At 47.9% G+C, this 24,967-nt stretch overlaps 1 protein-coding gene and 1 long non-coding RNA gene across 7 annotated transcripts in view; one reads left to right on the top strand and one right to left on the bottom strand.

Annotated features, from left to right (window-relative positions):
* The window catches only part of LOC144163035 (uncharacterized), a 265,629-nt gene that overhangs the window by 185,848 nt on the left and 54,814 nt on the right, over window positions 1-24,967 (bottom strand). The gene's annotated exons all lie outside the window — the stretch shown is intronic.
* Window positions 16,339-19,976, top strand: LOC144162084 (uncharacterized). The gene is made up of 4 exons (XR_013320600.1): window positions 16,339-16,927; window positions 17,969-18,050; window positions 18,523-18,609; window positions 19,270-19,976. It is a non-coding gene; the product is annotated as an uncharacterized LOC144162084 (long non-coding RNA).

Below are 24,967 nucleotides of genomic sequence, written 5' to 3'. Positions count from 1 at the left end.
CATTTGGAACACATTTTTTATATAGCTTTGCAGAAAACTGTGAGAAGGAGGGGAAGATGTTTCGGAAACGGACAGTATGCATGCAGTCGGGATATGCCTGTTACCACAACAACAAAAAAAGGAGAGAGAGGGAGAGAGAGAGGAAGGGGTCGTATTGACAAAGCAGCTCTCAAGGTTGCACCAGGGCGGGGCAACGTACGCGGCGTGGGCTGCAAGTTCAGACAGTGCGGAAAAACTGGATAATCGCGGTTTCAAAAGGAAGGGACAAGTATACAGTAAGGTATTCAGTGGGCGGGGAGACTGGTTGGGGCGGAAGCGAAGAGGGGTGTGCCCCCGCGGATCGAGAGAATAAATACAGCGCACAAAAGAGCATTGCACAGGAGCTAGCAACTGAACAGGAAATAGGTATGGTTCATAGATCACAAAGGGCTAAACATTTCTAAGTGGTGGTGGGAACACGGCCTCCTTCCCAAGGACAAACGCATTATTGAGCCGCATTAGGCTAATAAAGCTGCTTTATTTGGAGAGTTTCTGCGAATTCTGATAGGAGACTCAAAGGTAGGATTTATGAACATTGTTATAGAAATAACGAGGCCGCCAAGTTTAATCGAGGGATAAGCACGTTAGTTTTCCGTAACTTTTCCGTAGCTTCATGTACGGTAGTTTCTAATTCAATTACCCTTTCCAGCGTAGTTTTTACAACTACTGCGCCGTCTTACCTCGACCAAAAACGACCCAACGAGTTTGTGAAAGCAGTGCCTTTAAGTGCTTTTATCTCTACGCGGCAAAAGGACAGTTTTTCTTAATCTCGTCGGTGCAAGGTCCCGTAAACCAGCATCCGATGTAGAGTTCCTATGCTCAACTTTTATATCCGCTGGGCTGGTCCCACCTCATCTCGCCTTTGTGCACTCTGTGGAGCATACGAACAATAGATCACCAAAGATGAAAGTTCGCTTTACAGTTCTGACGCTCAGTTCGTCTGTGACAAACGCACTCGAATTTTGCGAGTTCACATTAAAGCTTGAATCCGCAATTTAAAGGTGCTCATGGTACGCCTGAATTCACAAGGATCTTTGACCGTCATTTTAATGTCTTGAACTCAAGAAATCCGTTCAGCTGGTCATACAAGACACCTCTTCGAAAGGCGAATCAGTCTTCAATGAGGCCTTTTTTTTAAAAAAAAAAGGCTGAATTGTACATAACATATATGACACAAGGCTGCACAAGAAAATTCACTGTTTGAGGGCCTCAGGAACACTGTATTTGCAGGACTCCTTATATGTATGCGCGGTGTCAGCACCTTTTGATGTGTTTGTGGCGACGGGAAGCTGCCGAAATCGCTCACGCTCAAAACGACTCAATGCCACATCGAAAATGTTTTGATTGCGTAAAAAGAAAAGAGTGGCTAGAACAACAGATTACTGCCTCCCAAAGCAGCTGTTTACAGAATTACATATGTGCCGTACGCAATTACATATCAGCGAATACGCATTCAGCCGTTCACGGTGTAAGGCATATTTGCTCGAAACGTTCCAGAAGAGAGGCACACGGAGGAAGCAACAAACGGTATACAAATTTCATTCATCCCTAGGGTTTACACAATTTCAAAAGAAAAAAGTCACACACGATAAATGAGTAACCAAATAAAAAAGACTGCCTGATTTATCACAACGTAGGCTATGAGGCGACTTATACAAAGCGCACGCACATAAAAACCGCTAAAAATACGAAGGCATACTAGCTAGCCAGCTTCTTTTAATTCTGGTTCTTATCTGTCGTTTGCAGATTTTACGAAATAATAGACTGTCTGCTGTGTTCATACACCGTTGTGCATGCAAGTTTTTCCGGTTGATTTCAGTCGGAATGGGCTGAACCTGGTTCTTAAATACACGTTGGCAATCTTCTTCGACAAAACTTAAATGTGATTGTCGAATGCATCGCAGTTCAACAGATGAGGCTCCAACTCAGCTAGTAATATTTGTTCAAACAATACTGTCAACACCTCCACTATAGGCGCTCACTATTTGCATTTAACGGCTGCATTAAACGTGTAGAACATTAACCCTTGCATTAAACCTGTAAACACTAAACCCTTTTTCCACTACGTGGCGCAATTTCAAGAAGTATTTCGATGGTGCCACGAGACCACCGTTTGTATTCGCAGAAACGACTTCTGGAAGCTCAGTGGACATCAGTGTAGTGCAGTATTCATTGGGGGATGTGCCTGCATATCCTTTCCGTGCCCCAAATACTGCTGTATATAGCACTACTGCACAGAGAACAAGCGAAAGGCTTGTGTGGAAGTCGACCCGCTGGGTGTTATAGTTATCATCATTAAGTACCTGCAACAGCGATGATCTTCGTAACGAGGCGAAAGCTGTTGGCGTTTCAACGAGGTTTTCATCACCTGAGGGGCAGAGATCAGTCACAATATCGCGAGAGGAGTTTCCAGTATTTGATGATGCAACTTCTGTTCTAATAAAAAGACGCTTGTAGGCAGCTGTAAATTGACAGGCAGTAGGGCTGTTGTTTTAGCCGCCCTTTCCATTTTAAGTAACGAAAAAATGTTTCGATGTGGTATTGAGACATCTTGAGCGTGTGCGAATCCGGCAGTTTCCCGTCGCCAGAAACCCATCAAAAGGTGCTGACACCGTGCATGCATATAAGGAGTCCTGCAAATACAGTGTTCTTGAGGCCCTCAAACAGTGATTTTTTTGTGCATCCTTGCGTCATGTTATGCACAATTTAGCCTTTTCAAAAAAATTCTTCATTGAAGCCTGATTCGCCTTTCGGAGAGGTGTCTTGTATGATAAGCTGAACGGATTTCTTGAGTTCAAGACATCAAAATGGCGGTCAAAGATCCTTATTAATTCAGGCGTACCATGAGCACCTTTAAATTGCGGATTCAAGCTTTAATGTCAACTCACAAAAGTCGAGTTCGTTTGTCACAGATGGACTGAGCGTAAGAACTGTAAACCGAACTTTCATGTTTGGTGATCTAATGCTCGTATGCACTACACAGTGCACAAAGGCGAGATGAGGTGGGACCAGCCCGGCAGAATATAAAAGTTGAGCATAGGAACTCTACATCGGAAGCTGGTTAACGGGACCTTGCACCAACGAGATTCAGAAAAACTGTCCTATTGCCGCGTGGATATAAAGCACTTATAAAGGCACTGCTTTCACAAACTCGTTGGGTCGTTTTTGGTGAAGGTAAGACGGCACAGTAGTTATAAAAATGAAATTGTCGGATCAGCTGTTCGTGGCTAGGGTGAGGTAAATGCGCCGAATGTCTGGCGCTTTACGTTTGCATTTATTTATCTCGATCGTAGATGTGGCGACAACGTTTCTCGCTTCCGACGGCGCGTTTCGACGAGCGGCGTGCGGCACCACCGCTCACCACCCGTTTCAATTTGGCGCCGCGGCGTCCTGGAAGCAGACGACGCGCCTCCGTTGCTATAGCGACGGGGCGCATGCGCAGAGAGCAGTGGAAGTGCGATCAAGTGCGAAACATCCCCCTCGCGAGGGGCACAATCAACAATCAAATGCAGAGCATTTCCGGGGGCGCACGACGTTAAGTAGTTTGCGTTACGTTAATGTTGCACTTGTGGCAACTGCTGACGAGAGAGCGCTCGTCAGCAGTAATTTGAATGAGTCAACGATATAAGGCGAGTTCATAGCGTCCCATTCTGTGTCGGCCTTGTGGCGCAGTGGGTAGAGCACCATGTACATTGCGTTCCGCCCGCAGGGTCGAGGGATCGAAACCTGGCGCCGGATAGTATTTTCTTTTATATAGTGTAGGAAGGGTGCGGACTACGACTACGGACGTCAACGCGGGTGACATCGTGAGTTAATGAAATGCTCTGCATTTAAAACTACGCTGAGAAGGGTAATTGGCTTAGAAGCCACCGTACATGAAGTTAAACGCAATGTAGACAGTTAAAATATAAGCCGACGTCCCAATGAGCTGCGCGTGGAGGTAAGTGCATACAGGCGACATAACGTATTTCCACTTAAGCAGTGCACAAATGTGATGCGGTAACAGCGACTAGAAGGACGACGGCGTTTAAGCTAGTTGACTGGAAAGATCACAGATGTTTAAGTTTAGCAACAGCAGTATTAGAAAGCTGCCGTGGTACGTCTGCGCGGCGGCCCGCCGCGGTCGGCTGCAGCGGCCTCCCGCCGCCGAAGCAGACTACGCGCCGGTAGTAGCGCGGCCCGCCTCTCCGGCGGAGCTTTCAAACTGAGTTTATTCTAGTAACGTTGGCTAGAAGGGCCTACACGACTCCGGATAGAAAGACGCTGCCTCTGTCGCTCCGTAGTTCGCGAGGAGCACCGTGCCGAAGAACAAAACGGTGTAGAAGGAAAGACGTAACGTCCCGAGCCGAGGCGGCGCCGTTTCGGCATACCGCGTTAAGTGATCAACGGCGACGATGATCCAGCGGTTACCGGCGGCTGTGCTTGGGAGTGGGCCGTAGAAATCGATGCTTACCCGGTCGAAAGGCCGCGCTGGGCAGGGCAGCGGCTGGAGTAGGCCACTGACGTGCTGCGGTGGAGACTTGCGACGTTGGAAGTCTGGGCAAGATCGAACAAACTTGGCGACAATGGTATACATCCCGCGCCAGTAGTAACGGAGTCGGAGTCGCTCGTAGGTTTTAAGGATTCCAGCGTGAGCACTTTGCGCATCGGTGTGAAACGTAGTACAAATGTCCCTGCGCAAGTGGCGAGGAATCACGAGTAGCCATTTTCGACCTTCGGGGAAATAGTTCCGGCGATATAGGAGCTGGTCACGAATAGTGCAGTGGGAAGCTTGACGGCGCAGCGATCGAGGCACAGGAGCTGCCCGTGAGTGCGACAAATATTCCAGGATCGAAGAAACCCAAGGGTCTTTGCGCTGCTCAGCAACCATATCCGTCATGGCGAGAGGTCAGGCTGTGGTCTGCCGCGAACAAGCTATCTATATCCGACGCAAGCGGGGATCGAGAAAGAGCGTCGGCGTCGGTATGCTTCCGCCCGGATCAGCACACAACACGGATATCGTACTCTTGAAGGCGGAGTGCCCAGCGGCCAAGACGGCCGGCGGGATCCTTGAGCGACGATAACCAACACAGAGCATGGTGATCCGTTACGACGTCGAAAGGGCGATCGTACAGGTAAGGACGAAATTTGCTGATTGCCCATACAATAGCCAAACATTCTTTCTCTGTTACGGAGTAGTTGACTTCGGCCTTCGTCAGTGTATGGCTCGCGTAACTCACCACGTATTCGTCAAATCCGTCCTTTCGTTGAGCGAGCACAGCACCTAAGCCAACACCACTGGCATCAGTGTGGATCTCAGTGGGCGCATTCGGGTCAAAGTGCCGCAGTATCGGTGGTGACGTAAGGACCCGACGTAACGTTAAGAAAGCGCTCTCACACTCGGGGGACCATTCGGCAATGTATTTACTTCCGCCAGGAAGCTGTGTGAGAGGGGCAATGATGGAGGCAAAGTTTCGTACAAAGCGGCAGAAGTACGAACAGAGGCCGATGAAGCTTCGTAGGTCCTTCAGCGTGATTGGCTTCGGAAACTCCGACACGGCACGAAGTTTTCCCGGGTCCGGGAGGACACCGTCTTTTGAGACAACGTGTCCTAAAATGGTGAGTTTTCGAGCAGCGGATCGGCACTTGTTAAGGTTCAGCTGCAGACAAGGCATGTTATGTTCAGGCAAGGCATGTTAGCACTTTTTTGAGGCGTGTGAGAAGGGTTGCAAAATCATGCGAAAACACGACCATGTCGTCTAAATAGCAGAGACACGTTTTCCATTTCAAGCCCCGCAGTACGTTGTCCATCATTCGTTCGAATGTGGCCGGCGCATTACAGAGTCCGAACGGAATGAGGTTGAACTCGTAAAGGCCATCGGGTGTCGTAAATGCCGTCTTTCAACGATCAGCGTCGGCCATGGGCACTTGCCAGTAGCCGGATTTCAAGTTTAATGACGAGAAAAACTCGGCTCCCTGCAGGCAGTCGAGCGCGTCGTCTATGCGAGGCAGCGGGTAAACGTCCCTGCGCGTGATTTTTTTCAGGCGGCGATAATCACACAGAATCGAATAGAGCCGTCCTTTTTTTTAACGAGAACCACAGGAGAAGCCCAAGGACTCACGGATGGTCGAATGACGTTGCGTTTCGGCATGTCCGCGACTTGTTCATCAATGACACGCCGTTCGGTGGAGGACACGCGATAGGGTCGCTGTCGCAACGGCGCGTGCGTGCCGGTGTCGATCTCATGACACACAGTCGACGTGCGGCCCAAAGCGGTGTCGTAGCAGTCGAAGGATGAAGTGAAGCGGTGTAAAAGAGTAAGTAGCTCGTCACGTTCGGCCGAAGAAAGGTCGTCGTCAATGGCGCTTCTCAAAAGGGTGTCATCAGGTGTAGACTGAAGACCATGTGCGGTGATGTCAACGGGCGTCGATTCCTCGAATACACTGAAAACTAGACTGGCATGCACTTCTTCTACAACGCCAAGGCATTCGCCGCAGAAAAGTGTAACAGGGAACGACGTCGGGTTCGAAATAACCATTGTGCCGGCACCAGTTGCAATATCAAGAACGGCGAACGGCAGCGACAACCCTTTGCGAGCCCAAATAAGACCGGATGGCGCGAAGACGACTGTGGCATCAGAAATGATGTTGCACAACGGCCCACGCACAGATGAGCCAGGAGGAACGTCCGTATCGTCGTTGACACGCAACTTGGCGGTTGTCTCGTCCTGCGGGTTTTCTACCTACGGAAACAGCTCAACTTCAGCGCGATCCCAGTCAATGATAGCGTGGTGGCGCGACAAAAAGTCCCATCCGAGAAAAATGTTGTGAGAGCACGCCGACAAAACGATGAGCTCGACTACATATACAACCCCTTGAATTGTGACCCGAGCAGTGCATGCGGCCAGCGGCTCCAACGGTTGTGCACAAGCGGTTCGGAGAGTAACACCACCTATGGGTGTCGTCACTTTTCATAGCATTCGGCAAAGTTTCGCGTCAATAACAGACACTGCAGCTCCAGTGTCAATAAGCGCCAGGGTAGCAACACCATCAACACACACTTCGATTACATTGGACGGCGAACAATGAGGACTTAAACATTGCGACGTTGACGCAGTTTGTGCCTCCGAAACTGCGGCGTCTAGTTTTCCGGGTCATCATTGGAAGAACGACGGCGCATCGGGGAGAGTGAGCGGCGTCGTGGGGAAAGAGAACGACGGCTGACGAAGTCGCGGTTATCAGACGGAGCAGCCGTCGGCAGCCGGGTCGGAGCGTGCTCCATTGGCGGTGTTGGTGTATACGCCTCGAGCGCGGCCTGTAGGGGCGCCACTGAAATCCCCCTAGCGGCCCGTTTCGAAAGCAGGCGCGGGAGTCCGCGCCCCGCTCCCCAATGCCGCCGCTGCTTTTGCGGCACGTTCACGACTGAAATTTACCGTTTGCGGGCGTTTAAAATCCGTGTTTTTGTGTTGCAGTCACTCTGTTCGCAAATGGGGTGTGTTTACGAGAGTGTAAATGTTCCCGACGCGATCTTAGTGTGGTATTTTCGGTCTGTATAAGCGCCAGGTGTGTGTCACAGGCCAGCGTCGCGGAACCGGCGTATGACGGAGCCGATTGTAGTTACACTGACCTGAATTTACTAGCCGTGTCTCCGTAACCACCGGTTCCTCAGATGTTCATGCTATGGCTATACACCACGATTTAAACCGGTTTTGTGCGCTTACATAATCAGCGGAGCACTCATACCTGACAGCACACCAGTTACGTTTGCCAATATTATACCTCAGATATTGATCACCACCATTTACAAGCCAGTCTGTGTTAATTTCGGGAGTATTCAACAAAAGTACGATGGACAATGCATAATTATACTCGGGGATCAGCACGTACACGACAGAGTCGTCTTGTCGTGAGGTGCGCGCCCGCAGACCTTCATTTGCTACATATATCCTCTGCGAGCAGCGCGGAGACGGGCTTAGAATATAATCCGCGTCCGCGACTAAATGCTTCTTCGAAATATCGTCATACGGCACAGGGAGCCCGCAGAATAAACCAGAAACTGAAATCAGAGGGCCTTATCACATACCACACTCTTCCAACGACACATTTCGTGGCTTGTTGAACAGCCTACCCTGTATACTTCCAAAAATGCGTCCGCCGTACGATTAGCTCTTCGTTGAAGTAGAAAAACAAAAGGAAAGGGAACGCGAGATTTATCTGTGGGATTACTAAAACGTTCATTGCTTGATTCCGCTCCGCATTTGTACACGGCGTCCCCCTCCCCGCCCCCCCCCCCCCCCTCCCACTGATTTCTCGCGAAATAGCAGTGCATTTCGCGTATAGTTGGTTAGTGAAACCTACTTGGCTTAAGTTTAGACGAACGTCTTTAGCATGCCAGAAGCTGCACTGTTTTTTTTTTTTTTTTCATTTCCGTTAGGGTTGTTTCTAAATTCCGCATTGGCAGAGCATTTATTTTCCTGTGGTTTCATCTCCTTGGTTCTTGCTATATAGCATGTGTGGGCACATATTTAACGACGCACAGGCTTGGAATATACTTTACATTTTCGCATGGTTTATATTCTTATAAAAGACATAAGTTATTGTCCGGGATTGGGTAATCACATCCCCGAAACATATTTTTCTGCGGCGTATATATGCGAAACGAAGCCGCATTCGTTGTCCACGCTGCAAAATGCAGTCAACCTCTCATTGTGCCAGTATCAGGTGTAAACGAGGCGTCAGTAGAATTCATTTGTGCCTGATGTTTTGGAGGTGACATGGGTGATATGTTGCTGCCGTCGCCAACGCCCGGAAGAGCGGCGAGGAAGCGCGCAGAACCGCGTCCCCGGGTAGCTCTTGCAGGCGATCGCGTACTCTACGAAGACGCAGCTGCTTTTTAAGTGACCTAAACGTACTCTTTGCCTATAGTCGTCACCATAACAAGTTTTTTTGGGCGCGGAAAGGTGAAAAGAAGCAAAATAGAACCAAAACACTGCACGATCCCCTCTCAGTCACGCAGCGCAAATCCCGTCAACGCCGCGGAGAAGCGGCGGGAGGCGGCGCAGCGATCGCGAAGCTCGAGGCGTATAGGGTGAGGGCCACGATGCGTTGCGCGCGCCCGTCATGCCACGACGGCAGTAGCGGGCCACATGTCCGGCAATCCCACACGAATAGCAGATATGGCGATTATCCACCGTGCGCCAAGGATTCGCGAATGTAGACGCTGGATGCGGAGCGACACGCATGGACCGGACGCGTTGAACCCCGGCAGTGGCATGACTCACAGGGCTTGCAGCAGGCGCAAAGAAGGGTCCCGGCATGGTTCCAGTGAAGGGTTGTGCCACGGTCTCGGCATAGGTGAAAGTCCTATGTGGCACTGGGTCGACGAAGGTCAAAGCACCTGCCATCGTAGTTTGCGGCATTACGTCGGCGTATACGCCTCAAGCGCTGCGTACCTTAGTAGGGTCGCCACTGAAATCCCCCTAGCGGCCCGTTTCGAAAGCAGTCGCGGGAGTCTCCCGCCCGCTCACCACTGCCGCCGTTGCTTTTGCGGCACGTTCGTAACTGATATTTTCCGTTTGTATGCGTTGGAAATACGTAGTTATGTGGATCCGTCACTCTGTTCGCATATGCGGTGCATTTACGAGAGTGTAAATGCTTCGGACGCGATATTAGTGGGGTACAGTCGGTCCGCATAAGCGCCAGGTGTGTGTCACAGGCCGGCGTCGCGAAACTGGCATATGCATAGGGCTGACTGTACTTCCACTGGCCTCAAATTTGCTAACGGTACCTCCGTAAGCAGCGTTCATTCAGATGTTCATGCTACGGCTATACACTAAGATGTAAATCTGTTTCCTGTGCTTACATAATCTAGCGGACTAAGCGGAGCATTCATACCTGACAGCACGCCAGTTGCGCTTTATATATCAGGTATTGGTCCTTACCCTGAACAAGCCAATGTGGCGTAAATTTCACGGACATTCTACACAATAAGTACGATGGGTAATGCAAAATTATATGCGGGAGTCAGCACTCAACAAAGAATTCACTGCTGGATCGCCTTGTCGCGAGATGAGCCATCGCAAATATTCATCGTATGCTACATATATCCTCCGCTTACATCCGCGTCCGCGGATAAAAGCTTCCTCGAAACATTGTCATATGATACAGGGAGACTGCAGAATCTAGCACAAAAATTAAAACAGAGGGCCTTATCAGATACCACACTCTTTCAACGACGCCTTTTATCGCTTGTGAACTTACTGTATACTTCAAAAAATATGTCCGCCGAGTGATCAGCTGTTCGTTGAAGTCGAAAAACAAAGTAAAAGTGAACGCGCAGCTTGTGTGTGTGATTACTAAAGCGGTCATTCCTTGATTTTGCTCCGCATTTGTACACAACGATAGTTAAGCGCCCCCTCCGCTCCCCCCCCCCTCCCCTCTGTCTTGTAAAATATTATTGCATTTCGCATCTCGTTTGTCTAGCGAGTCCTACTACCGTGCTTAAGTTAAGACGAACGTCTCTAGCATTTCCGATGCTGCACTGGGTTTTTTTCATTCCCGTAAGAGCTATTATACTGCTTCCGGACTTGGCAGACCACTAATTTTTCCGTGGTTTCATTAACTCTTTTTGGTCTTTCTATCAGGCGGGAGTGGCCACATATTTAACGACCCACCGACTTGGAGTATACTTAAAGGGACACTGAAGTGATATGTAAACATTGCGGGATTACTAGCGCAAATTGTAGTCCGGAGTCCCCAGGCCATGTTTCGACCACTCTAGGCGCGTTTACGCGATTTTATTTAGTAGAAAAACTAATTCGAAAATGCTGTCCTCCTCTCTTTACGCTCGCCCATTTTCTGTGGCGTTTTCGTGTGACGTCAGGAGGGGATGAGCTGGCAATTGGCTGCGCGCTACTGCACGGCTCGCCGACCTTCCGCGACCGAGTCAGTCGGCCCACCGTTTAGTCCGCCGGCCGCTGACGGGTCGTCGCAATTCGCTCGATCAGTTGAAACTAAGCCACAACACGTTCGGGAATGGAAGAATGCGCCTTCCTTTACTTCGTTAGTTTGTACTCTGTATCTAGCTCCAAGTCAAGGTCGCTTAACTCAAGCGCTGCACAAGCGCACATGCGACGCTTCGCTGACTGGTACGCCAGTAGGAAAATATAAGGCCTCTTGAAGGCGGGAGAAGAGTCAGCGAAGTCAATATAGGTACTAAGGAAACAAAATCAACTGATATTTTTACCGTACAGCGTAAAACTAGGGTGCGGGAAGCACTTTCTTGCGCTGGGCGAACAAGCACAGCGGTCAGGAGCACGACTACGCATCTGCGAACGCTTTTCCGTCTACGAAATGCAATTGCTAGACGTGGGCTACTGTGGAAACTCGGGCGACGCTTACTGCACGACCGCAGTACAACAAATAGTCACCTAAGCTGCTTGAAATGCCAAAACTAAATAAAAGTGTAAACCGGTTGTAAAATATATACCCTATACGCCTCGAGCGCGGCCTGTAGGGGCGCCACTGAAATCCTCCTAGCGGCCCGTTTCGAAAGCAGGCGCAGGAGTCACCGTCCCGCTCCCTACTGTCGCCGCTGCTTTTGCGGCATGTTCACGACTGAGATTTATTGTTTGCAGGCGTTGGAAACCCACGTTTATGTGGTGCAGTCACTCTGTTCGCAAATGGGGTGTGTTTACGAGAGAGTAAATGTTTCTGACGCGATCTTAGTGTGGTATATTCGGTCTGTATAAGCGCCAGGTGTGTGTCACAGGCCAGAGTCGCGGAACGGGCGTAGGCATGGACCTGATTGTAGTTACACTGCCCTAAATTTACTAGCAGTGTCTCCGTAACCCCCAGTTCCTCAGATGTCCATGCTACGGGTATACACTACGATGTTAATGAGTTTTATGCGCTTACATATGCAGCGGAACACTCATACCTGACAGCACGCCGGTTACGTTTGCCAATAGTATACCCCAGATATTGATCACCACCATTTACGTGAGCGCCCGCAAACATTCATCTGCTACATATCTCCTCTGCGAGCAGCGCGCAGACGGGCTTAGAATATAATCGGCGTCCGCGACTAAACGCTTCTTCGAAATATCATCACATGGCATAGGTAGCCTGCAGAATAAAGGAGAAACTGAAATCAGGGGGCCTTATCACATACCACACTCTTCCAACGACACCTTTCATCACTTGTGAACTGCCTATCCTGTATACTTCCATAAATGCGACCGCCGAATGATCAGCTGTTCGTTGAAATCGAAAAACAAAACGACAGTGAACGCGAGATTTGTGTGTGATTACTAGAACGTTCATTGCTTGATTCCGCTCCGCATTTGTATACAGCGTCCCCCTCCCCCCCCCCCTATGTCTCGCGAAATAGCAGTGCATTTCGCGTATGTTGGTCTGGTGAGCCCTACCTGGCTTAAGTTTCGACGAACGTATTTAGCATGTCAGAAGCTGCACTGTATTTTTTTTTTTCATTTCCATTAGAGCTATTATGTTTCTTCCGCACTTGCACACCCGTGGTTTCATATTAGATTGCCTTGGTTCTTGCTATAAGGCGTGTGTGGGCACATATTTCAGACGTACAGGCTTGGAATATACTTAACATTTTCGCATGGCTTATGTTCTTATAAAATTTGCATAAGGTATTGTCCGGGATTGCCTTATCACATCACCGAAACATATTTTTCTACGGCGTAATTATTCGAAACGAAGCCGTATTCGTTGTCCAGGCTGCAAAATGAAGCCAACCTCTCACTGTGCCAGTATTAGGTCTAAACGAGGCGACAGTAGAATTCATTTGTGCCTGACGTATTTGGAGGTGACAGGGGTGATATGCTGCTACCGTTGCCAACGCCCGGAAGAGCGGCGACGAAGACGCAGCTGCTTTTTAAGTGACCTAAACGTACTCTTTGCTTATAGACGTCACCATAGGTTTTTTTAGGGCGCGGAAAGCCGAAAAGAAGCGAAACAGAACCAAAACACTGCACGAGCCCCTATCAGCCACGCAGCGCACATCCCGTCAACGCCGCGGAAAAGCGGCGGCCGGCGGCGCAGCGATCGCGAAGCTCGAGGCGTATATTAGCAAATCCTCCGCATCCCGTTTCGTAGCTCAGTGGTTTGGGGTGCTAGGTGTGTTACCGCAAGTGTTTTTCAAGTCACGAGTTCAAATCCCCGCGGGTACGTGCTTTTCTTTTCTTTTTTTTTTTGTAGCTTAACTTTTTTGTTTTCCGCCGATGTTTTCTATATTGAGTTCACCTTTTTTTGGGCCGCAACGTTCATGGCTACACGAACTAGTTCCCAGAACGCGCGCAGGCTGGCACTGGCGCGCTAGCGAGTTCTCGTTGGCGTGCTGTTACCATAAGCACCGACTGCTTGCAGGCAGTGGGCACAGGCCAGAATGAACAGACCCTTGGCCTGGCGCGAACACGCTTTTTACGATACAGGCATGAGGGAGGCAAGCTCCAAATATAGGGGAAAAGCGCATGACATTTGGGCGTCTGCGGGTACGCGGAGGGCGCCCATGCACTGCGTAGGTCTCGGCTAGTGAATGCTACGATTCCAAGCCGTCCTGGGAGGCTTATCTTGTGCATTTTACAGCCGACAACATGGCAGAAGCGCGGTACGATGATTACTGAGATATTGAGAATGCCCATCCAACAACGCCATTGGTTATGTTTTACAGAACCGAAACCGAAACTTGTTTGATTGCTAACCTTGGGCATTGTCCAATCACGGCGCCCCTCCTCCCAACGTCACAGCCTTAGTTGGTGCGGCCGCCGCAAACCGCGCATGGTAGTTTTTCTTCTTTCGCGCTTTGTAAAATAATTACCGATTTGTCAACCGGATAAACGATGAAAAGTGTGCTAATTTGAGCCAGTCTACGCAGTGCAAGCAAAAACGGGAGCTTGACAAATTCACTTCAGTGTCCCTTTATTAACATGTTCGCGTGGCCTCTATTCCTCCAAAAGGCTCAAGTTATTGTCAGGTATTAGGTAATAACATCCCTGAATCATATTTTCTACGACGTATATATTCGGAAAAAAGCCGCGTTCGTTGACCGCGCTGCAAAACGAAGCCAACCTCTCATTGTGCCAGTATCAGGTAGGTTGCGCCTGACGTATTCGTAGGTGACAGTGGGGATATGCTGCTGCCGTCGCCGACGCCTGTAAGAGCGGGCCAAGAAGCTCGCAGTACCACGTCCCCGTATAGCTCTTGTTGGCGTTCGAGCACTCTATCACGACGCAGTGGTTTTTGAAGTGTCCTGAACGTACTATTTTCTTAGAGACGTGGCCGTAAGAAGTTGTTTAGGGCGCGGAAAGGCAAAAAGAAGCGAAAGAGAACCAAAACACTGCATGAGCCGCTACCAGCTGCGCAGACGCGCCGCGGAAAAGCGGGGGCAGGCGGCGCAGCGATCGCGAAGCTGGAGGCGTATACCACTGGAGCTACCGCGGAATTGGGCGGTCGAGTGCTTGGAAGTGCGTCAGCCACTTGTTGTCGTATTGGCGGTGAGATGTTTGAGTGGCGCCCCCTGGCCCTGACGTCGGCTTAGGGACTCGCGCCGCTGTCGTCTGCTACACTCCGCTTGTGAGGGGCAGCAGCGTCTGTGCTAGAAATCACCCGCTGTGTTGCTTTAGTGCATTAAAATCACAGTTCTAGTAATTCAGTTATTTTTGCCAGTTTCTGACATATCTAAATAATTTCAAGATGCATCTCCCAAAAGTTTGCCACACACGAGGAGATAGAGAACAACTTTCTTCAGAGCATCGGTCAGAAGATCCCGTGTAGCTCGTCCTTTCCAGCTTAATAGCGAGGACCATGCGCTCAGAGCTCCTCGATAAGTACTCAAAATGCGTAGGCTTCCCTGCAGTATATTGAGATGCTCTTATGAAGACTCAGAACTCTAATGCTACTTACGAAGCAGCGGGCCCCTACACGCGCATCGCACAGCAGGATATAAAACGGATGTCTTCTATTTCTTACATTGTTGTTGACTTGTAGCAGATGAATTTTTTTTTCTGTGACCAACGCATTAATTTTTCTGAACCGTCACAAACGTCTTATTCAAAGGTTTGGGGATGTTTGGGAGGGTTACAAAGATAGTTTTCATTTTTTCTTCAGGTTGTATGGCATACATTCCCTTGTTCACAAATTGGCTTTCGTTACGGCTGCGTGCAAGAAGGTGCATATCGGCAGAGTGCGTTGTTTATTCACATGCAAGTACAATGAGGACGTTTGTGCTACGCCACCACGATCGCGCCCCAGACAATGTTGTCCAGAGTACTCGAAGGCGGCTTTTGGGCTCCGAATGTCTATCGTAACCATTGTTATCATAACGACCTGACTCTCAACCCGAACAATGATAACATGATTACTGTGTTGAAGGCATGGTATGCTCGCTAATTAACGCAGTAAACGGCATATGTGCATATATTACAAGAATCGAAACTGATGAATATTCCCAAGCAGCTCTTTATTGGTTTCCAACCATTCGAGGCGCAATGAACAAATCCTATTCTACTCAGGATGGCGTTCTATGAACTGAAGAAAATCACTCGTACTCTTTTGTCCTCGACCCGGCCCACTAACTAGTTCGATTTCATTGTTAAATAAAGTTTTATTCTCCTCCTACCGCTCCTACTCCTCCTCTTCCACTTGAGTGCAGCTTTCCTATAACACATCCGAATATTGGGAAGATATCGCTGTGGGAAATGTACCGAAATATCCCTCCAGGTCTGAACAAACATATTGTTACTTTATCCTTACCGTAGACGTGACTCGTTTTCCTCAACAAACCTCCATACTACGTAGAAGCCTGGTATAAAACCAGCCTATACACACACCGGGTTATTTGGAACTCAACCTACAGGTTTTGCAGCCCATAGTGCATGTCGGCATACTGTCATGCCATGACAACGTAAAGAGATGTGATACAATATTTTCGAGCGCTCGGTAAGGTTGCAAGAACTGTTATACCTTACATATGATTACCGGGAATCGTAATGCCTTCTGTCAAAGCCGAGAGCCCTGAAGGCCTACAATTTGTTTTGGCCTTGTATTTTAACTGTTGTCGCTTACTAGCAGCGGGCTATTCCCTTTCTCGAAAGGTTATTTAATACAAAAGCTGACGCCTAGCTCCGAATCTTCGCGCTCCGCACAGGACAGGCTTCGTAAGGAATGAGGCGACGCCGGCAATGTTTCTTCCGAAGCAATATCGAAAACTAATACTTTAACTCACACCTGTAGTATGCGATTTTAGGCCTATTATTATGACAAGAAGTTACGCACACGCAAATTCTGGTGCGGACAAGCATCAGACGTCGACCGAGCGCTAAGAAACAGCAGAGGAGCGAGCCTGAGTACACTCTAATCCTGGTAACCCATAATGTAACTTCTAAACGGAAGTAACCTATAAAATAAAGGTTACAATGGATTCATTTTGATGTTTTCTTTATCCCAGTCCGTTCTAAGGGTTACAAGCGTGAGGTTAAAAGCGATTTATAGGTTACAATAATGATTTATAGGTTACATCAACAAAATCTGACATGTAACCTCTACGTTGTAACCTATAAAACGCCCTGTAACCTCTAAGAGATGCTCGTCGCGCCTTCTCTCCCGGCGGCCGTTGATTTCTCCGTTGCATGACGGGATATAGAGAAATGGCGGCGCCGGCAGGCCCGGTGGCCGCGTTTTCGCGCCACTCGAGCCTTTTAACCGCTGTGATACCCCTACGATGAAGCGAGGATTGCTGTTACAAGACTCATTTGTCGGCGTGAGTCGCGGAGGCTGCGGCGAGCCCATTTGTGACTGGCAGCGCTTCACGGCCCGTTCTTCTACGACCAGTATCAAGTTCGCATGTTGGACCAATGTCCCGGCGCCAGTGAAAGCGAACTCGGTGAGTAAATTCCCTTAACGGTTTCCGTGCTTTCATTGGATGTATCTTTTCGCTGGGGACTTTTCAATTTGAAATTGCAGCATTCGAGGGGGATTTTCGTTACCTGACTGGTTGCTTCGCTGGACGTTTTCTGTTGTCCGCGACGGCAATTGAATGAACTCACGGGCTTGCGTTCGTTGCGTCAGACTAGAGCGGACGATCGGGAAAGCACAGATAACGGCGCCCGTGACCTGCTTTCTGCTCTGTTTGCGCGCCTTCGTCGTGTGTTGAGCGTTTTGTTTACGCTGTTCGCTGCATCGGGCGCACTTGACGAGTTATTGGCCCATGTAATTGTCAGGTAGCTCTATTTGAATAATTGAACTTATTCCCATTAAAGTCTTATATTATCGCGCTATTCTCTGGGTATTATCATTTTGTTTCAGCCGTCGGGAAATGTTCATTTTTCTCGCTGCATATATTCGGAATGGTGTCTAGTTTATTGGTCTTGTAGTAATATATCCGGATAAACACAAGGTGTGTGCTACAGAAGAGTAGTCCACTTAATGCTGCCCGAAATTTCTAAACTCACTTTTGTCCAGCACAAGCCTCTTTTTTGTGAAAGTTTGCCTTACGGCACAATAAAACGTTTTAGTATGTACAACACTCCTCATTTTTTTCATTCTTTTCCTTGAGTGGGTAAATTTGGTGTTAGATATTTTGAGACAGCGGGCCATTTCCACCATGTTAAGTGGTTCATTACTCTCATTCGCACAAATCAGTCGTTTATTTATTCGCATGGTATTGCAGGGAAAATGATTGTCTCGCGTGATCCTAGTGTAGTGCAGTAAAGCGACTTTACAGAATGGTGGTATGTATGAGCCAGCATGCAGGCTGCTTGATTGTTGTTTTTTGATGATACAGAAATTGTGACGAATTACACAAAGACAGGTGCAGGTGTAAAAATGGGTTCTGCCCCCCCATCGGATCCTGGCTGTTCAAAAAGTGTGGTTGCATCTGGCTACCTATGCTATGACTTCTCAGCACTACTGTTTTTTCTTGCAGGCAGTGTTCCTTGAGCTGACAACCAGGACTCCCCTGCGTATGACACAAGTTGAAATGAAGTCTGATTTCAGCGGAAACAACGGTATGAAAATGCGATAACTAAAACACATTCATCCAAATATTCTTTGTAAAGATGGCACCCAGGCCTGCACAGACAAAAGTATGATTCACTTGTAAAAATGCGAGGCCTTTCTTCAAGTGTTATGATGTTATATTTCGTATCTTATTTTGCCTCATGTTTAGTGACTCTTTCTATCAGTTCGTTACTACATGAACGTTATGAATTCACATAACGATTTCCTCAGCATGGAGCTTTGTAGTTTTTCAGCAACTCTAGCTATTCTATAAGATGCGTGGTTTTGCAGAGCCAACAAGAAGAAATCTTTTTCTAAAATAGCTCTGTAAGAAATCTCCAGTTGTTAGCGAGTGCTTGTGCTGTGTTCTTTTTTTCGTCTTGTCAAGTTTGAAGTGTTCTTTCATTATGAATGTATACCAACTGCCCAGCTCTAAAGCCTATTACATTTTAACCCAAATAACCCTTCGAGTCATTACAGGTACAGACCTCCTGGGAATGCCACTTGAAGATCGGTGCAAGTTCTAGATGTATCATCTCCCACAACACATTTGGACGAAGAAAAAATGTAAGTTGGCGATTCCTTTTTACTGATAGCCGAGGAAGAAACCACCGATAAGAACGCTTTGCTTAAATGAAAAACGTTTCGGCTTCCACGTGGGATCCTTGTTCAAAATGAAACTGCCAGTACAAGGGGGGGGGGGGGGGGGGGGGAGGATGTTTAAGTACAGCCAAAAATGTGACGCAGGTGGCGTCAGCATCGTGAAAGCACGTTTCCTGGGTTTAGTGCGATGTTCGCTCTGTTGCGTGTACTAGTGATTCCACATGAAGGCGCGGAAACGTTTTTGTTTTCTCTTTTGCAAATGTATGTCAGTTTATCTCGTAGCCCAAAGTTTCTGACTGTTCTGGGTGAGCATGCAGAAACATTTCGCGAGATAAACTGGAACACGGCACGATTAAAATTCGGGAAGGTTGGCCGGTATGACTATAGTGGCTTCGCGTTGTTCTGAGCAATGCGGCCAAATTGCTCTGTGTAACGATTACTGAAATGATGTGAAATTATTAGGAAAGGCCGTAAATCACTCCTCTGGTGTGGCCTTTCATTTCATTCTCTGGTCTCCGTCTTCATTTTCGTGCAATATATTTTTCGTACTTCACATGCCTGTGGTTTGGTGTGAGGGGCTTAAGGTTGCACTGGATATTGTTCTTTTTCTGAAATTTTCTGTAGATGGCTCTTCGAGGTGGGGAAATCCAAGTGACGGCCCCTCACATATATACCCCCATCGGCGGCAGCAGGGAACAAGATGACCGCGGGAAATCTTCAGCGTGCCCTGATTTTGTGCCTGCTTGTGTACTACGTAAATTGCGAAGCTTATCTCTGAATTTTTCCAAGCGCATTTTTTCGTGCAGGAAATTATAGATACCATTTAAAGTTTGTCCAAAAGACAGATTGCAATCGGCCTAGAAACTTGTTAGTGCTGCATAAAAAACGATAACTTGGCGTGGGAATCACAACTCAGGTGGAACTGTAAAGAGGAACCTAAGAGGGAAGTGTAAAGATGGATTCGTAAAGGCGAGTGAATTCCAAGTGTAATATTAGACTGAGTGAAACGGAGAATGTAGGGAACATAGCCATAAACACTGCTTTGTATGAAAAAGTGAATTTGTAATAAATGTTCGTTCTACTTTCCCACATTCTGCGTTTTTTCTGTGGGGAACCATGACAACCACACTGTACTGGGAAAGTGCACCTCTGAGAACCATCTTATAAATGTAGCTCAAACTCGAATTCGTCTGAAATTGTTCAATGGCAGTATCCAAACAATTCGGAATGCTTTGCATACATCCGTGCAAATATTGAGGTAAAGAATTTGTATATTTGGCCATGTTTGTGAAGCTGTTCACGCAACATTTATTAAATAGGTTTAATAAGGATATATGAATAAACCGAATTATACCTGGAAGTCAAAAGCAATATAGGAATCACCAATTCGCCCAGGAATCCGCACTCGTCCAATACTCATTAAGGAACGATAATAACGTTGGGTGGTTCGCAGTTTTGCTTTTTAATAAATAGCCCACAGGTGTTTCATAATAATAAATGTGAATGTTCAAAACTACCGATTCGAAACTTCTGGAAATGTGCTCCTGTTAAATGCGCAAATATGTGTGCATGTACTGCAATTCGCTTTTGATAATCATGTCCTAGGTTGTCAGACAAGAATTTTTGGCTTAAGGCTATGTTATCATAACTTTGGCGTCCTTTTGAAGTATGCTATCAAGTGCATCTTTCCACTCAAGCTTGGTTTCACTAAAGCCTAATGTTGTTTAACTAAAGCTCAATTTAGCAAAAGACCTATCATGCATGTTTGATACCGGTTTCTTAAACGGCACAAAGCTGATGCAATCATCAAATTTAGTTATGCCTGTTTATAGGACTTAAGCGTTGCCAATACTCACGAAGATTTTTGGGTGACAACCTGGGTAACGATTATCGAACAGGTAATGCAATGCATATATATTAAGAGAACATTTTCAAGCTTTTTGGCACTGCTGTTTTAGGAATTATGAAAGTAATTTCTCTTTTAGCCCCAGCCGTGTGGCCGGCAGTTTATTCAAGGGACGAAGAAAAGACACCCGACGCAAAAGTTTAGACGGCGCAATGGACAGCATGGTCGAACATATCTTCCACTAACGCAATGTTTGTTTACCACGCGGGAAAGGCGCCTTGGGGGTGTCGCCACAGCGGCGCCGGCGAAAGCGCGCCTGGCGCGCAACATCACACCTTCCAATTTCTGTGGCCTTGGACGGCGGTAGATGTAACTTATATAAAGGTATACATGCTGAAAGCTGCAAAGTAACCCATAACTGCGTAACCCTTACGTGTATACGTATATAAAGGTTACGAAGATATAGGTTACATTTGTACCTTATAAATTATAGGTTACAAAAATTCGAAAATGTATACCTCTATTAAGGGTTACCCAGCTTAGAGTGTAGAAGCAGACGACAAATGCGACAATCCCTAAGCCGACGTCACAGAGGCGCGCTTCGCAGCGCCGCCCGTGTTCGCACTCACCGCCAATAACGCTCCTGAGGGTTGGGGCTAAATCCGACTGAGGCGGCTTCGCTACGTCGCTAACGAGAGAAAGCTGACGAGCCACCTCTTCGCGAACAAACTGTTGAATCTGGGTCAAGAGAACACGCCTATCCTCAGATGCCAAGCTGCAAAGGGAATGGTCGTGTTCCACGGGCTTACGAGTGAGAGCCCGCTCTCTGCGAAGTTCATCGAACTCTTGGCAAGCGTTTATGACTTCAGCAACCACCCAAGGGTTTTTCGCGAGCAGCATTTGGAAGGCATCGTCGTCTATGCCTTTAAGAATGTGCTTGATTTTGCCCTCTTCGGTCATAGCGTTGTTTGTCCGCTTACACAAGTCAAGGATGTCCTCGATGTAAGAGGTAAAGGTTTCATTCGTGCGCTGAGCGCGTTCGCGCAAACACTGTTCAGCGTGCAGTTTCCGAACAGCGGGGCGCCCGAGCACTTTGGCAAATTCGGTCTTGAAGTCCGACCACGTGTGTAGATCAGACCCGTGGTTCTTATACCAGGTCTCTGCGACACCGGTTAAGGAGAGACTGACGTTGTTCTGTTTGAGTTTATCATCCCAGTTGTTATGGGTGCTCACCCGTTCGCAGGTTGTGAGCCAGTCCTCAGCATCCTGGTCATCAGTGCCGTTGAAGACGGGGGGATCCCGTGAACGGACCGTGCCAGGGCAGATGATAGGCGCCACAGGAGGTAGGGACTCGTGGTGGTTACCTTGAAACATCCTCGAGGGAAGTGTCCGGCTGCGCAGCTCCAGGGTAGATAAATGGGGACCCGAGCAGCACCGCAACCTCCACCAAAAATTGTAACGGAGATAGTCGGCGTTCCGGTAGAAGGCTGGACTTGTTTATTCACGACCGAGGCGTCGATGCAGACGGGGTGAGCCGAAACGACCAGCTTTTCGCGAGACTGACACTGAACGAGCGCGTCCTCTTCCTCAAGCGGCATCCGGCGCAGCATAGCCACGTAGAGGGATTTGCCCGTTGTGGCTGATGCTCATCACAGTTCTCATGGGCGCAACATGCTTACTACAATATATATATGTATATGTGACGTCCCGCAGATAGATAGTACAGGGCAGTTGGCCGGAATGGGAGAATAGCCACCAAGAGAAGGTGCGATGCGATAGTGGTGGAGGAAGAAGTTGTTAATAAAGGTGTTGGTTCGACGGACGCCATGTCTCATCTAGCGATCATCTACCCGTGGTTTTTGATATCAGTGTAAGGAAAAACGTTATCCGCAGGGCACGCTCCTTTGTAAATATGCCTCGGTTTGGAAACCTTATGCGTTCAGCCCTGCCTTCGATACCCACTCAAGATAATGAATGTCGCGCCAAGGAGCTAGTATCATTGATACAGGATTCGGCTACGCGAGCTAAATTTCCTATTACTTCGGTCCAAGGGAAGCCTTGCAGTCCATGGTGGAATGATGAATGTACGAGGGACTACCGTCGAAGAAAAGCAGCGTGGAAGAAATTGCGGTATAATCAGTGTCCTAGTAATTGGAGCAACTTTAAGTATTTTCGCGCTGTGTTTAAACGTACAGTTTCACGGGCAAAAGAGATGTACAACACAAAACGATTCTCTATTCTCTCAGAAGCTTGTAATAGGCGGGCGCTCTTCAGCTTCTTGCGGATAAGGAAAAACGGCGTTACTGCATCAAACCTTGACTCCTTCATTCATACGCCAACTGCCTTAAAAATTCTTCTTGAAAAATTGGCTTTAGGACTGCAGGCTCGGTTCACATCTCAATATTCTGTACTGGCCCCCCAGGTGACTGACTCTCCTTTACTGAGCTCGGCTGTAAATTTTGAGGAGGTTACAAGGGGTGAGTTATATGACGTGTTGCAGCGTGTACCTGATGCAGCACCAGGCCCAGATGGAATTACAGTTCCAATGATAAAGGTCTTGTTCAGTGAGTCACCCGAAGACCTCCTGCACATTGTCAACCACTCTTTGTGTGCCTCCTGGATCCCTTTGGATTGGCGGCTGTCTAAAATTATCCCCTTGCCTAAGAAACCCGGATTAGGATATGCACCGGATAACATAAGACCGATAAGCTTAACGTCTAACCTTGTCAAAATTATTGAAAGAATTTTATTGGCCAGAATTGAGAAGTTTTTAGCCAGTTCTAACATACTGAGCCCTCGGCAGGTGGGATTTAAGCCAGGCTGTTCGATATGGTCGGCGCACATAGATCTAGAGAGCCGCCTTCATCTGGCTCGACGTTCTAAAGAGGTCGCAGCACTGGTGACATTGGATGTGGCCAAAGCGTACGATTGCGTTGAACATGGCATACTTTTAGAAAAGATGGTGCGCTTATCTTTCCCGAAATATGTTATTTCCTGGGTCAGGTTGTTTTTAACAGGCCGCAAATTCTTTATTGCCCAGCACGGAGTCACCTCCTCGAGTTACAGTCAATCGTGAGGTCTACCACAAGGATCCGTCCTGTCTCCGGTGTTATTTAATGTGTTGCTGAGCGAGGTGCCCGTTATTGCGGGAATTCAATCATATTTGTATGCTGATGATTTAGCCTTTTTTGCATCGTCAAGGAATATACATTCTTTGCACCAGTCCCTGCAGCTGTACCTCTCGATCTTAGGATCGTGGCTAGACGGGCTCTGCCTATCTTTAAATGTCGGAAAGTGTGCCCTCCTGGCATTCCCGGTTCAAGACCCTGTTTCCATTTGTCTGACATACCGACAGAAAATAATTTCACAAGTTACTTCCCTGAAATGTCTAGGTTTGATATATGAGAGCAATCTAAACTGGCGTCCTCATATTGATTATACTGCGGCCAAAGCGGGGAGGGCGGTTTCACTGTTAAAAAGATTTTGCAACAAGAAGTCCTGTATGCGTAGAGACATTCTCCTCATGCTCTACCGCTTATACGTTCGACCTATTCTAGAATTCGGATACATCCTTTTTTCAAGTTATCCGTTTTATAAGCTACGTCAATTGATTACACTAGAACGACAAGCTTTGCGCTTGTGTTTGGGTTTACCGAAGTACGTCCCTATTTGGGTATTGTACTGGGAGGCTCGCATCCTTCCCCTGATTCCCCGATTCAAAGTGTTGACAGTAGAGGCATACCTTCGTGTAATGGAATTGCCAATTTAAAGGTCGCAAATGGTCTTCGTTCACTCCCCAACGCCTTTTTTCGCTCAGCCATGGCCCAGGTACAAACGCCCGCAGGTGGTGTTTGTACAGTCTCTATTAGCCCCATTAAACGTCAACATTCTCTCGATTCCTTCCTTTGAACCTCGAAATGCGATAGTGGAAATTGATTTTGATAATATTTCCCCTCCAATTCCAAATATTTGCCGGAGAAGACTGTAGCTGGTCTTCTAATCACCCATTTAGAGAAGTTTCCAACCCATGTGGTTGTAGCCACAGATGCGTCTGTTCAGGAAAGAAAGGCTGGTATTGGTATCTTTTCACCTGCACTTGACTGGGCATTTTCTTTGCGGCTACCCAATTTCACAACAATAATCTTGGCAGAATTTTTGGCGATTGCCCTTGCTATTAGAAAACTCAATGAAGACAATTCGAAAGTGATTATTGTGACGGACTCGCTTTCAGCCTGCTCCACCATATCTAATCCAAGATTTACCCCTCTAAGCCGAACGCTTTCGATGCTCCTACCACCCTATGTACAAGAAATCCGTCTGGTCTGGGTTCCAGGACACAGGGCTTTCCATCTTAATGAAACCGCTGATTATCTGGCAGGTGTGGCATTGAATGGACCGCTGGTTGATGTTGTGCCCCCCATAGCCCAAGTTGTTGCATCCCGGTTTCGCAGGTATAGCTCGTTGGACAGCCTGCAC

The sequence above is a fragment of the Haemaphysalis longicornis genome, unplaced genomic scaffold, assembly GCF_048455015.1.
Source record: "Haemaphysalis longicornis isolate Haplotype H1 unplaced genomic scaffold, Haemaphysalis longicornis Haplotype H1 scaffold_12, whole genome shotgun sequence".
In the NCBI taxonomy this organism is placed as follows: Eukaryota; Metazoa; Arthropoda; class Arachnida; order Ixodida; family Ixodidae; genus Haemaphysalis; species Haemaphysalis longicornis.
Note: the sequence above shows the minus strand (reverse complement) of the source record. Positions and strands in the feature narration are given on the sequence as shown.